This window comes from Phalacrocorax aristotelis, chromosome W (genome assembly GCF_949628215.1).
Source record: "Phalacrocorax aristotelis chromosome W, bGulAri2.1, whole genome shotgun sequence".
Classification (NCBI taxonomy): Eukaryota; Metazoa; Chordata; class Aves; order Suliformes; family Phalacrocoracidae; genus Phalacrocorax; species Phalacrocorax aristotelis.
In genome coordinates, this window is record NC_134310.1 from 405,389 (window position 1) to 416,956 (window position 11,568).

General features: G+C 44.4%; 1 long non-coding RNA gene across 2 annotated transcripts; it reads right to left on the reverse strand.

Annotated features, from left to right (window-relative positions):
- Positions 1 to 233: 233 nt before the first annotated feature.
- Positions 234 to 11,169, reverse strand: LOC142049610 (uncharacterized). Of its 2 annotated transcripts, none has more exons than XR_012657795.1 (3): positions 10,946 to 11,169; positions 10,685 to 10,864; positions 234 to 2,331 (listed from the first exon to the last, which is right to left on the reverse strand). It is a non-coding gene; the product is annotated as an uncharacterized LOC142049610 (long non-coding RNA). The 2 variants fall into 2 exon arrangements; XR_012657794.1 differs by having other exon boundaries at positions 10,730 to 10,864; positions 10,946 to 11,166.
- Between the last annotated feature and the right edge of the window lie 399 nt (positions 11,170 to 11,568).

Here is an 11,568-nt window from a genome sequence, read left to right on the forward strand (position 1 = left end):
TCCCTTTCCTTGCCCTGCTTGTCCAGCTACAGCTTAATCCAGAATGAACAATGTAGTAAGTAAATATCAGGTTGATTAATTATGGTGCAAGATTCAGTAACCACTTGTCTTCTGTAATTAACATTGTAATTGAAATTAAGTAATACACTTTGTACACAGATTTCTGGACTAGTAGGAAGAACAGGGGAGAATCCTGAAGGCTGCGACAGGGAAATTAAGAAAATAATAACGGGTCAAAATATTAACTGTCTCTTTAATATTGTGGTACATTTTAAGAAACTCTTCAGTCAACAAGAAAAATTACTTTACTACTCCCAGATCTCTTGGAGTAGAGATTAAATGGAGCTGGTTTGTCAAAGTATTGCTTAAAATTTCTGAAAAGACACCGTTCCTTCACCAATTTGATAAATGGAATTCATAAGCAAAGGTGATGTTTTCTGGGATGCCCAGTTATTTTCCTCTCCGTTGTTTCCAGGGCCACATTACGTAAAGGAGAGCGAGTCTTTTGCTTACAGGAACAGCTTTAGAAAGCTGTGCTAAGTCTAAAATGCTATTGCATGGTCCCAGAAAAAAACAAAACTCAAACCCCTAGTGTCACAGCTGGAGAACATAGGCCAGGCTGAAGCATCTCCTTGGTAGAGCCAAAAATAGGACTAGTGCAATTTACCTCTTCTCACTGTCTGTGGCTGGCCCAGCCCTCAATGCCTCTGCCTCAGTCCACGCTGGACTTAAGCACACAATCTTGTTTGTAGAGGTGCTCTGAAGGTGACTTTCCCAGGGGAGGCACTCTGGTGTTACATATACGGTTGACAGGGCATGCATCTATCTTGACAGACCAACACTGAGTCGTTCAAAAGCAGCACTTATAAATTGCTTACATGTCTTCCATCTTTCACTGACAAAGCACAAGGTAAACTTTGCATTGGTTTTATACTGTTATCTAAATGCATAATCACTCTCTTTATTACCTTACATGTGGGGCACTGTCATATTTCTGGAAATAGCCTACAGATGTGTCAGTACAGATGTTATCTCTCACCTCTCAGCGTGCTTGGGGAAATGCTTCCGATCTCTGTCTGTTCTGGAGATGCAGTAGGTTGCTTTGCTGCTTTTAAGATAGTCTGTGTTAAGCTTGTAACCTGTCTAGGAAATCTCATTGGTCCTGCAGGCAAGAACCCAGTGGAGAAGGATCCTTAATCACCGTCTGATGATACTAGAAATGTGCCTTTCAGACAAATGCAGTCTGTGCTGTCTATCTGTGCCCATCTTTGTGGTTCCTCTTCATGCTGTGGATTTGCGTGAATGTGCCAGGTCAGCTGTTTACTAGAATTGATTTGCAGAAATACCCTTTCTTGTGCAGATCTCCAAGGAATAGCACTCTGTGTCAGTAAGGTAGTGGAATGCCTCAGTTTCACTGAGCTCACTGAAACAACATGATTTAATGGTTCTTTCCCATCTGACATACATACTGCCTCTCTACCGAGCAGTAGCATGCTTGGGGCCTTGCAGATCCATTTTCCATATAGATGTCAGAAAAGGAGGAGGAAGGCACCTCGAGGTTGGCAGAAACACCAGTCATCACAAAAACACCAGTTCCGACACATGTCATGGAACAAGCAGCCATCTTCTTTAGCCCTCCGAAAGTTCATGCTTCTGACATTATTGTTAGTGGTAAGAATCCCTGGGTTCTGTGTTCTGGAGACATCAATGTCATTATCATCACCGATGTAGTATTTTTACCAGGAGTCTACCGTCTGGTTTAGCAATTATGGGTTTCTCCTAGCTAGTCACAGTTTCTTTCCACACAGCATTTCATACACTACGCATAAATTTTAAGCACAGCCAATGCAAAAACCAGAGTCTGTTTCAGCATGCTCCTATCTATCGTGAAAAAAACCATAAAATAATTGGGGTCTGTGTAAAAATGCTTGCTTTCATGGATATATGTAAAGCTCACAGACTAATCATTAAGATGGGAAAGGGACTAGCCAGGTAAGTGCAGCCTACCAGCTGTACTGCAGGTTTCTCTTGGTATAAGACATATTTGGTTTTTACACTTTAGTTACAGATATAGTCACCTGCATTTCTGCTCAGAATTCCTAAGTTCAACACAAGATACCTCAGAAGTTTAGCGTGATAAGCAATGGTTCCCCCAACACTCTTTTTAGAAAGACTTCACTGTAGCCTCATTTGTTTTGTCCCTTTTCTTTCTTCTGTCCCCTTCCAGTGTGGTCTCTTTGGTGTGCCCAAATGCTCACAACATCGGAGGCTGAAGTATAGATTCGTAGGTACTGTATATCCACAGGATCTTTGACTTCTCTGCTAAGACCTCTGGAAAATATGACAGCATTTTCTTAGAATAATGACAGAGAAATTATACCATCTATTGCTTGGCAGAATCTGAGACAGTCAAGGTATTTCATTCATTATGATTATACAGAATTTATCATCCTGCCAGTGGATCCCCGCCCAAGGAAGTATCTTATGAAGATGCATTCTAGATGTGTGAGAGAGATTAGCAAGTGCTAAGCAAGACCATATTCATATGTTCTCTGCTGTTTCTGCTGAAACTTCTGGCAAATAAGATTATGCTTTTCTGAGTGAGCACCTACCCATTGGTAACTGGACTGATGGTGCCATATATTTTCTCGAATAGAGAAGACTGTCAGTCCCTGCTAATCCAAGTACTTTTCGGGCCAGTAAGCCATTTTGTGTTCTCTCTTTGCTGAACCATCATTTCCCTGTTACTGTATTTGAATTAAAATGTAATTTTCAGGGCAGAATTCAGGAAAGTTCTTATAAAGTGGAAACATTTTTTGTTCCCTATAGTGAGCGCACGTAGTCAAAACAACTTGAAGGGACAGTTCCCTGCCTCAGACGTGAATTTCTCTAATTCGGGAGTCTCTGCAGGTTTTCCTGTGTGCCACAGTGGATTGCAGGGCAGCTTTCCATGCCTGGAAAGAAGACTTTTAAAGGAGTGAGCTTCCATATTCATGTGAGGTTTTAAAAATCTCCCAAGCACAATTGATGAGACAGCCTAGTGACCATAATAAAATCTTTGGATGCCATCCAAATTCTTGAAAGCCACCAAGGTTTTCATGTGAGTGCACGCACGCACACACACACAAATATGCGTAGACCCTCTCTTCTTTTCTTAGAGTATTAGAATTCATACATTTAGTCTTCACTGAAAAAAGCCACCTTATTATCAGGACTGGTGAACCCTATGACATTTGGGGGTGGGAGGGTTTTTTCCAAGCATTTTGAATATTTTTTCCAACAGTTTTGATTTTCATAAAAGTGTAGAAAACATTTTAAGACATTGACCCCAGATATCCACCTTTCCCTTTCTTCAGTCTCTACGTTCAAGGTATGGGAATTACAGGGATGGAAAACAGGATTACTGATGTTCAGTCACCTGCCCCCGCCCTTCCAGTCCCCTCTAACACTAGGAAGAAGGAAATTAGCTTCCTTCTTCCAACTGGTACAGTTTGGAGAAGGGTCAGTTCAGAAACATGGATCTGATTTTCATATTCGTTACAGGAACCTCATGACTACCATAAGAAATCAGACCAAAAAAAAAAGGAAAACAAACCGGAAGGGTGCTGAAAAGACAGAGGGAAATTGAGATCATGGTGTCTGGTGGCCAGGAAGAGGCCTGACACAGATTCCCCTGGGAAAGAGACAATTATCTTTATCTCTCAGTCTAGTGATGTGTCCTCTACTCTTCCTTTGTGTAGGTGAGAGGAGAGGAGGAGTAGAAAGAATCTAAAAGAATGCTAAGTTACTGGGTTCCAGGAAGCTGTGTTTGGTTTCAGTCATAGCAAAACCAACAGGGGAACAAAGGTATCTGAATGAGAGAACTTCCTAAAAAAAACTGACTTTGTTGTACCATTAGATTGACATTGTTGCATGGAATGAAGATAATCAGTTTGAAAACAAATTCTGGGGATCCCAAACAGTTGAGATTTGTCTCCAGCTGCTCTTCAGCTTTTTCATCTTTGTCCCTGGTTTATTTCTTTGTTTTATATCCTTTTGATCTCTATCTTGGAACAAGAAAAAAAATAGTTGTACAATAATGCCTTATAGTCTATGGCATATTGCATTTCAGGATCCTAACAAAAGGTAAAGAATAAGATATAGATGAATAATTTCAACTCCGGGTTGCAATGGAAAAACTTTTCAGTTTCCTGACGTGAAACTAAACAGAATAGTTCGGAAAAGAAAGAATAACAAAACAAACATAGCATGCTTGAGGGATCTGCATAGGCAATCAGCAAGATCCTTCAGTTACCTAAGTCTGCCATGTAACTCACCTACAGAAAGAGTTTCAGGGATTTTATAACAACCAATAGACTCTACCAGTGTGGTGATCTAGACTGTGGGGTATGGCAGACAAGCTCTGGGGAATCTTGCTGTGGTGTTTCAACCCACAGCTGCTTCAGAGAGCTTGTCTAGTCTTTTGTAATCACCACTGCTCCAGCAGGGAATGGCAAGGGCTGCATCCTGGTACTTCAGCTGCTCCAGTTCTTAGCCCAGCACGTAATTTTGAATGTGTCTTTGCCAGCAGTTACCACTAAGAAATTTATCTGAAGCTTGAGCACGCTTTCCTTTTGGTCAGCTCCACTACAGCCGTTATGACACCTTCAAGCACCAGAGCAAGCTTGCCCCGAGATTTGAGGCATTTGCTTTGTTTCAAGGCTGAAACAGATCACATAGCTGTGATGATCCTGCCTGTGAAGGTCCTGCTTGACCTAATCTCCATGTATGACAAGATGAACCACTTAGCAGATGAGGGAAAGGCTGTGGATGTTGTTTACCTGGACTTTAGTAAAGCCTTTGACACCGTTTCCCACAGCATCCTCCTGGAGAAGCTGGTTGCTCGTGGCTTGGACAGGCGTACTCCTCGCTGGGTAAAAAACTGGCCAGGCGGCCAAGCCCATAGAGTTGTGGTGAATGGAGTTAAATCCAGTTGGTGGCTGGTCACAAGTGGCGTTCCCCAGGGCTCAGCATTGGGGCCAGCTTTTTAGTATCTTTATCAATGATCTGCATGAGGGGATCAAGTGCACCCTCAGCAAGTCTCCAGATGACACCAAGTTGGGCGGGAGTGTTGATCTGCTCAGGCTCTACAGAGGGATCTGGACAGGCTGGATCGACGGGCCAAGGCCAATTGTATGATATTCAACAAGGCCCAGTGATGGGTCCTGTACTTGGGTCACAACAACCCCGTGCAACACTACTGGATTGGGGAAGGGTGGCTGGAAAGCTGCTGGCAGAGAAGGCCCTGGGGGTGCTGGCTGAACATGAGCCAGCAGTGTGCCCAGTTGGCCAAGAAGGCCAACAGCATCCGGGCCTGTGTCAGCAATAGTGTGGCCAGCAGGAGCGGGGAAGCAATTGTACCCCTCAACTTGACACCTCGAATACTGTCTTCTGTTTTGGGCCCCTCAATACAAGAAAGACATTGAGGTGCTGGAGCGCAGCCCAAAGAAAAGCAACAAACCTGGTGAGGGGTCTGGAGAACAAGTCTTATGAGGAACGGCTGAGGGAGCTGGGGTTTAGTCTGGGGAAGAGGAGGCTGAGGGGAGACCTTATCGCTCTCTACAACTACCTGAAAGGAGGTTGTAGTGAGGCGGCTGTCAGTCTCTTCTCCCAAGTAACAAGGGATAGGACAAGAGGAACTGGCCTCAAGTTGCACCAGGGGAGGTTTACATTGGATATTAGGAAAAATTTCTTTACCGAAAGGGTTGTCACGCATTGGAACAGGCTGCCCAGAGAGGTGGTGGAGTCACCATCCCTGGAGGTATTTAGAAGACATGTAGATGTGTCACTTAGGGTCCTGGTTTAGTGGCAAACTTGGTAGTGTTAGGTTTACAGTTGGACTCAATGATCCTAAGGGTCTTTCCCACCAAAATGATTCTATGATGACTCCATGATGGGATATTTCTGTTTTGTAAAGCATGCAACTATGCAACACGCAACTGCTAGCTTCACATCAATAGCAAAAATTCCATGGATTTTAGTGGAAGCGTGCTCTGATCCATGTCAGTTTTTATGTTGCTGCTGAGTATTGATTGGAAAGCTGTTGGGAGCTTTCCATCCAAAAGTAAGTAGGCTAATCCTATAATTAATGTTAAGAACTACATTTTGCCAGTGTTAATCATAAGAACTCTTTTTCCTCTGAGTTTTAAGGAGTCTGCTGGTAAAGCATAAGGTGCAAGGTCCTCCACATGGGTCGAGGGAATCCCAAGCACAAATACAGGCTGGGTGGCGAACAGATTGAGATCAGCCCTGAGGAGAAGGACTTAGGGGTGTTGGTTTATGAGAAGCTCAACATTACCCAGCAATGTGCACTCGCAGCCCAGAAAGCCAAGAGCATCCTGGACTGCATCAAAAGAAGTGTGACCAGCAGATCAAGGGAGGCGATTCTCCCCCTCTGCTCTGCTCTGGTGAGACCCCACCTGGAGTACCACGTTCAGCTCTGGGGCCCCTGACATAAGGACATGGACCTGTTGGAGCAAGTCCAGAGGAGGGCCACAAAGATGATCACAGGGCTGGAGCACTGCTATGAATACAGGCTGAGAGAGTTGGGGTTGTTAAGTCTGGAGAAGAGAAGGCTCTGGGGAGACTTATGGCAGCCTTCCAGTAGCTGAAGTGGGCCTACAAGAAAGCTGGAGAGGGACTTTTCACAAGGGCATTACAAGGGGTAATGTCTTTAAACTGAAAGAGGGTAGATTTATATTAGATATAAGAAATTCTTCACTAATGATGGTGGTGAGACACTGGAACGGGTTGCCCAGAGAAGCTGCAGATGGCCCATCCATAGAAGTGTTCAAGGCTAGGTTGGATGAGGCTTTGATCAACCTGGTCGGCGGAAGGTGTCCCTACCCATGGCAGGGGGGTTGTAACTAGATGATCTTTAAGGTCCCTTCCAACCCAACCCATTCTATTATTCTATGATAAGGAAGGATGTGCAAGTCACAGATTGCAAGAGTACTATCCTGTTTAATCTAGGAATAGAGAATGTAAATTATTATTTACGTGGTAGAGAGGAAAGACCACCTCCCTTGACCTGCTAGTGATGCTCTTCCCAGTACTGCCCAGGACGCTGTCGGACATCTTTGCTGCAAGGGTGCAATTGCTGTCTCATGTCCAACATGTTGTCCACCAGGACCCCAAGGTCCTTCTCTGCAGAGCTGCTTTCCATCTTGTTGCACCCGACTCTCCTGATACATGTGGTTATTCCTCATCCAGCGCAGGACTTTGCATTTCTCTTTGTCAAACTTCACAAGATTCCTGCTGGCCCATTTCTCCAGCCTGTCCAGGTCCCTCTAGAAACAGACCCACTGTTGCAAGCCAGACCTAGGAAACAACCACTTTCTTCTTTCTTCTTCGAAGTGCAATAGGGCTAAAAATGGAAATGGGAGTATGTATGGGGTACGTAGCGAAGCTTTGGTTGTTCATGATACTACATATTCTGAATGTTTAAAGCCTTAGCTGTGGCAAGTGTTGCCTTTTTAATTGTGTAGTCCATAGATGTTTGTTTCCGTTCTTGAATTGGATAGACAAAAATTTGTAATGAGGAGAAAAGCCTGAAAAAGCCATGAGAATAACGCTTACAGATAAAAAAGCAGTCTGTGATTTTCCTTTTTCCATAAAACTAAATATTTTGAAGAATTCTGTTCTGCCTTTGCACAGTCATGCCTAAAAAGCTTGTCAGGACTGCTGGTCTATTATTTTCAAGCATTACCATAGCCACTGACAGTAACTGAAATATGTGCATGTTTTCTTTGCAGTCTTCAAATACTTGCACTCCAAATTAAAAAATCCCTTTTGGAAAGCAGGTACATGATTAAAGCCTGACCGTTGGAGTGTCTGTGGCTGAGGAAGTGAACTGAGAGCTCATCTGATGGATAAAACACATTCTTTTTGTGTTTGAACAAATACATATAATGCTGACAAATACTTTCCTTATCATGGGTCTAGACTGCAACAAGCAGGAAACCCTGCAGAGAGAGAAACGGGTGATATTGCTGAAGGATGGTGAGAAAAGGAGGGTGATCAACTACCAAGACATTCAATGCAAGATTCATCTTAAGTGAATGTATGTGTGATAGAGATATCTGCTTCGGACCTAGCTTACTCTGTGACTGATATGAGGAAACTGGTACTTCTGTGCTAGTTTGTTCAATATCTTTTAGGCATCCACTTAAGATGAGCTGGCCGTTGCCAGTTTTAGTACTCAGTTCTCTGTCCTAGCTATACAAGGAGCCCAGGCTGGTCATAGCAGAGGTACATGCCTATCCTGCAGACGTAGCTGTCTAAAACATGAGGTGATATTAACCTATTGTGTAACCATAGCCAAGGCACTTACTACCTACCTTAGGTTACGACCACATTCCAAAACTGTGACATGTGACATGTGATGGGGTCATGTCCTCAACTAACAGTTATACTGGCCCACCTTCCCATGTATGTGCAATTTTAACCTGCAAAAACCTCTTTTGCTAAGTTTACTGATAGTTTACGCTGTTGAAGAAGATGGCTTACGTTCATTGGTCCTTTCTGCTGGTATAAATTGTGTATAGCATTGTGCATCCTATAGAAAAAATTGGGAGTGCAATAACTGCAGACTTGATATGATGATAGATAGGTCTACATCAATAGAACATTATACAAACTGCAACGTATACTGGTAGAAGTAGCCTGCTGAGAGACATCTCTGGCAGGAACTGTATTTTCTGAGAGAGGTCATCTCAGTGAGATCATAGTGACCTTGACAGTAGGCAACCAACATGGGCTTTAAGGAAGACTATTCGTGCAGTTTGCGCTGCTGTGGGGCTTCCCAGAATAGCTACATGGTTACACACATGTTCATGTGTATGGGTCAAACTTCCTTGGCAGTAATCAAACCTCCTTTGCACCAAGAGGGATGAGAGTTTAATAGTGTAAGTGCAAAGGCCACAAAGGGAAGAGATGAAGAAAACCAGTCATTTGCTGTCTTTTTAAATCCACTATTTTAAAGTTTGATATCCCTAGACTTTCTGCCACTTAGCCAATCCATGTTTAAAATATATATTTATACGTGTCCAACTTTGTATGTGCGCATAAACATACAGTTCGATTACTTCATTTTCTTCTTCAACTGAGGGAAACGAGTAGCTGAACTGAGACAGTTATTGCAGTGTAGAGTGTATAATCACTCAGTACAGAGTGATTATACAAACTAAGTGGAGTTATCCTTTTTGACAGTACGGTAATTAAGAAATAACCATACGGTGATCTGGGAAATCCTGTTCCTTGACTATGGACTGCTGTCAAATACTCTGGAGTTTTGCATGCTCTGTGACAATTATGAAACAACTATGAAGTATTTTATAAAACAAAGGGGCACAATCAGTCAAATGACAGGGGAGTTGGTAGCAAGAATGATATATGCAAAAGTAACTGCACAATGTTCTATTTTACCTAATAAGTTTTATTTTTAATAAGTTTGAGGCTTCTATTTTACTCATAAGTTGCGGCAATGTATTATAACGTCATAAAGTTATGCAGTACAGCATCTGATCTCTTAAAGCACGTATTACGTCTATGCTAGTCCCTCTAAGTGGCAGAATTTCAGACCTGCTTATGTGTGTGGGTGAGTGGGTAAAAGACGGATTTGTTTCAAGGTTAGTGCTTTTGGTTTTCTAGTCTCTTTCAGTGTGGTTGTTTTATTGGCATGAAAAGTTCCAAGATTACTGCCAAATGTATGAAGTAGACAAGATAGGGCTTCACGCTGCTGTTTGGATCTCTGACACACACACACTATTTCATCCTCCAGAAGTAATTGCAGCATACTGTTTTGCTCCAGTGTTCTGGATTTTTACCTGAAAAATTACTTTCTAGATCTTTAAAGAACAGAAAACCATCTGAGTTTTCTGTGTCTAGTTAGCTGCTAAGATGAGACTCCCAATTCCCTTAACATCTCACACAGATGTACTCTAAAAAACCAAAATATATTCTGAAATTAGAGCTATTTCAGAATATAGTTGGATGGAAGACACTATACAAAACAAAACATCAAGTACTTCTTGCTCTATATTAACAATATTCATTTATCAAGAATACTCAAGATACTTATGTAAGTTCTTCTGAAATTTATCTCAGATGTATTTTGTTTGCACGTTCTCATCTCATCAATATATTTGCTTAATCCTTTGTGTACCTAAGAAAAGGAACGTGCTTTTCCCAGTGAATATGTAAGGTTTTACTTTCATCCATGCTGAAGTAGATGTATGCCATTTTAAAAAAAGAACTTAATCTCTCCTGAATGACTCCAAGATCATCCTCTTTAGCGGGCCCTGAACCTACTTAACTGACTCTTAAATTGCTCTTACTCACAGATTAGGTAGGAGGAAAAGAAGGGATGTCAGAAACAAATGGATATGAAAAAGGGAAAAAAACACAAGGGTGGAAATAAACTTTAAAAAACCGCCCCGATTATTATTTTCCTCCGGAATGAGGCTCTAAGACAGAGCGATAGATGGTATTTAAGCATGAAAAAGGAAGTTCTAACTGTTGGTTCAGTCATCGATTTAACAGGGGCACTCTGGTCCCATGGACTGCCACTCCAGTGAAACGAAGCTGACACCTGCCCCCGCTCTGCGATGCTGCACGCTGACAAACACACAGCCGCATCTCTCACCCTCACAAATCTGTCCCTCTCTGACGCAGCATCTGGATCACTAACCACATTTCACCGCTGTCAGCTCGCATAATCGAGGGTGTGTCGCCAAAGGTTTGGTTTGCTCGCCTCCGTGGGAGAAGGTTGGTCTCATATGTTATGAGAAACGGTATCATCTTTTCTGCGAGATTTCCGACTATTCTAAAAACGAGCAGAAAGAGCCTGTGTAAGTGGCGTCTTGGCTAAGGAAGTAATACTGAGGGAAAAGAACAGATTATTTACCATTCGGACACTCTGCAGACTGTTGACCGCACGCCGCCGTGCAAGAGGCCACAGCACAACAGCGAACGCACGGCTGCCGGGAGGTGCGCCGCGCCCCGGCCGCCAGCAGGTGAGAGAGCCGCTGGCCCGTAGGCCATCCCACAGCCGCCCTCGCCGCCGAGGCCCTGCGGAGCCCCGCGGCCGCCCCTGAGCACGCGGCGAACAGCCGCGGCAGCGCCGCTCCCCCGCGGCTCACGGAGCCGGGCCGCTCGGGACCACTAGCGGCCCGGCTCCTGCCCAGGCGCCGAGTCTCGGAGCTGCCGGGACCCCTCCGTTCCCGCAGAAGCGCCATCCCGCGGGACAGATGCAGCGTACGCCCGCCCGGCTGGAGAGCGGAGGAGGGGGGGGCAGGAGGGGGAGGAGGAGGGTTGGGAGGGAAGGCGGGGAGGAGGATGAGGAGAAGGAGGGGGGGGTGGAGAAGGGGGAGGAGAGGAGGGGGAGGAGAAGGAGGAGGGGGGGTGGAGAAGGGGGAGGAGGCGGTGGTGGCCCGCCCAGTCCAGGACCGCCCCGCCCAGCCCAGAAACGGCGCCCTCCCAGGTCCCCTCAGAAGCGCCACGGCCAGCCCCGCCTCCCCGGTCCCGCCC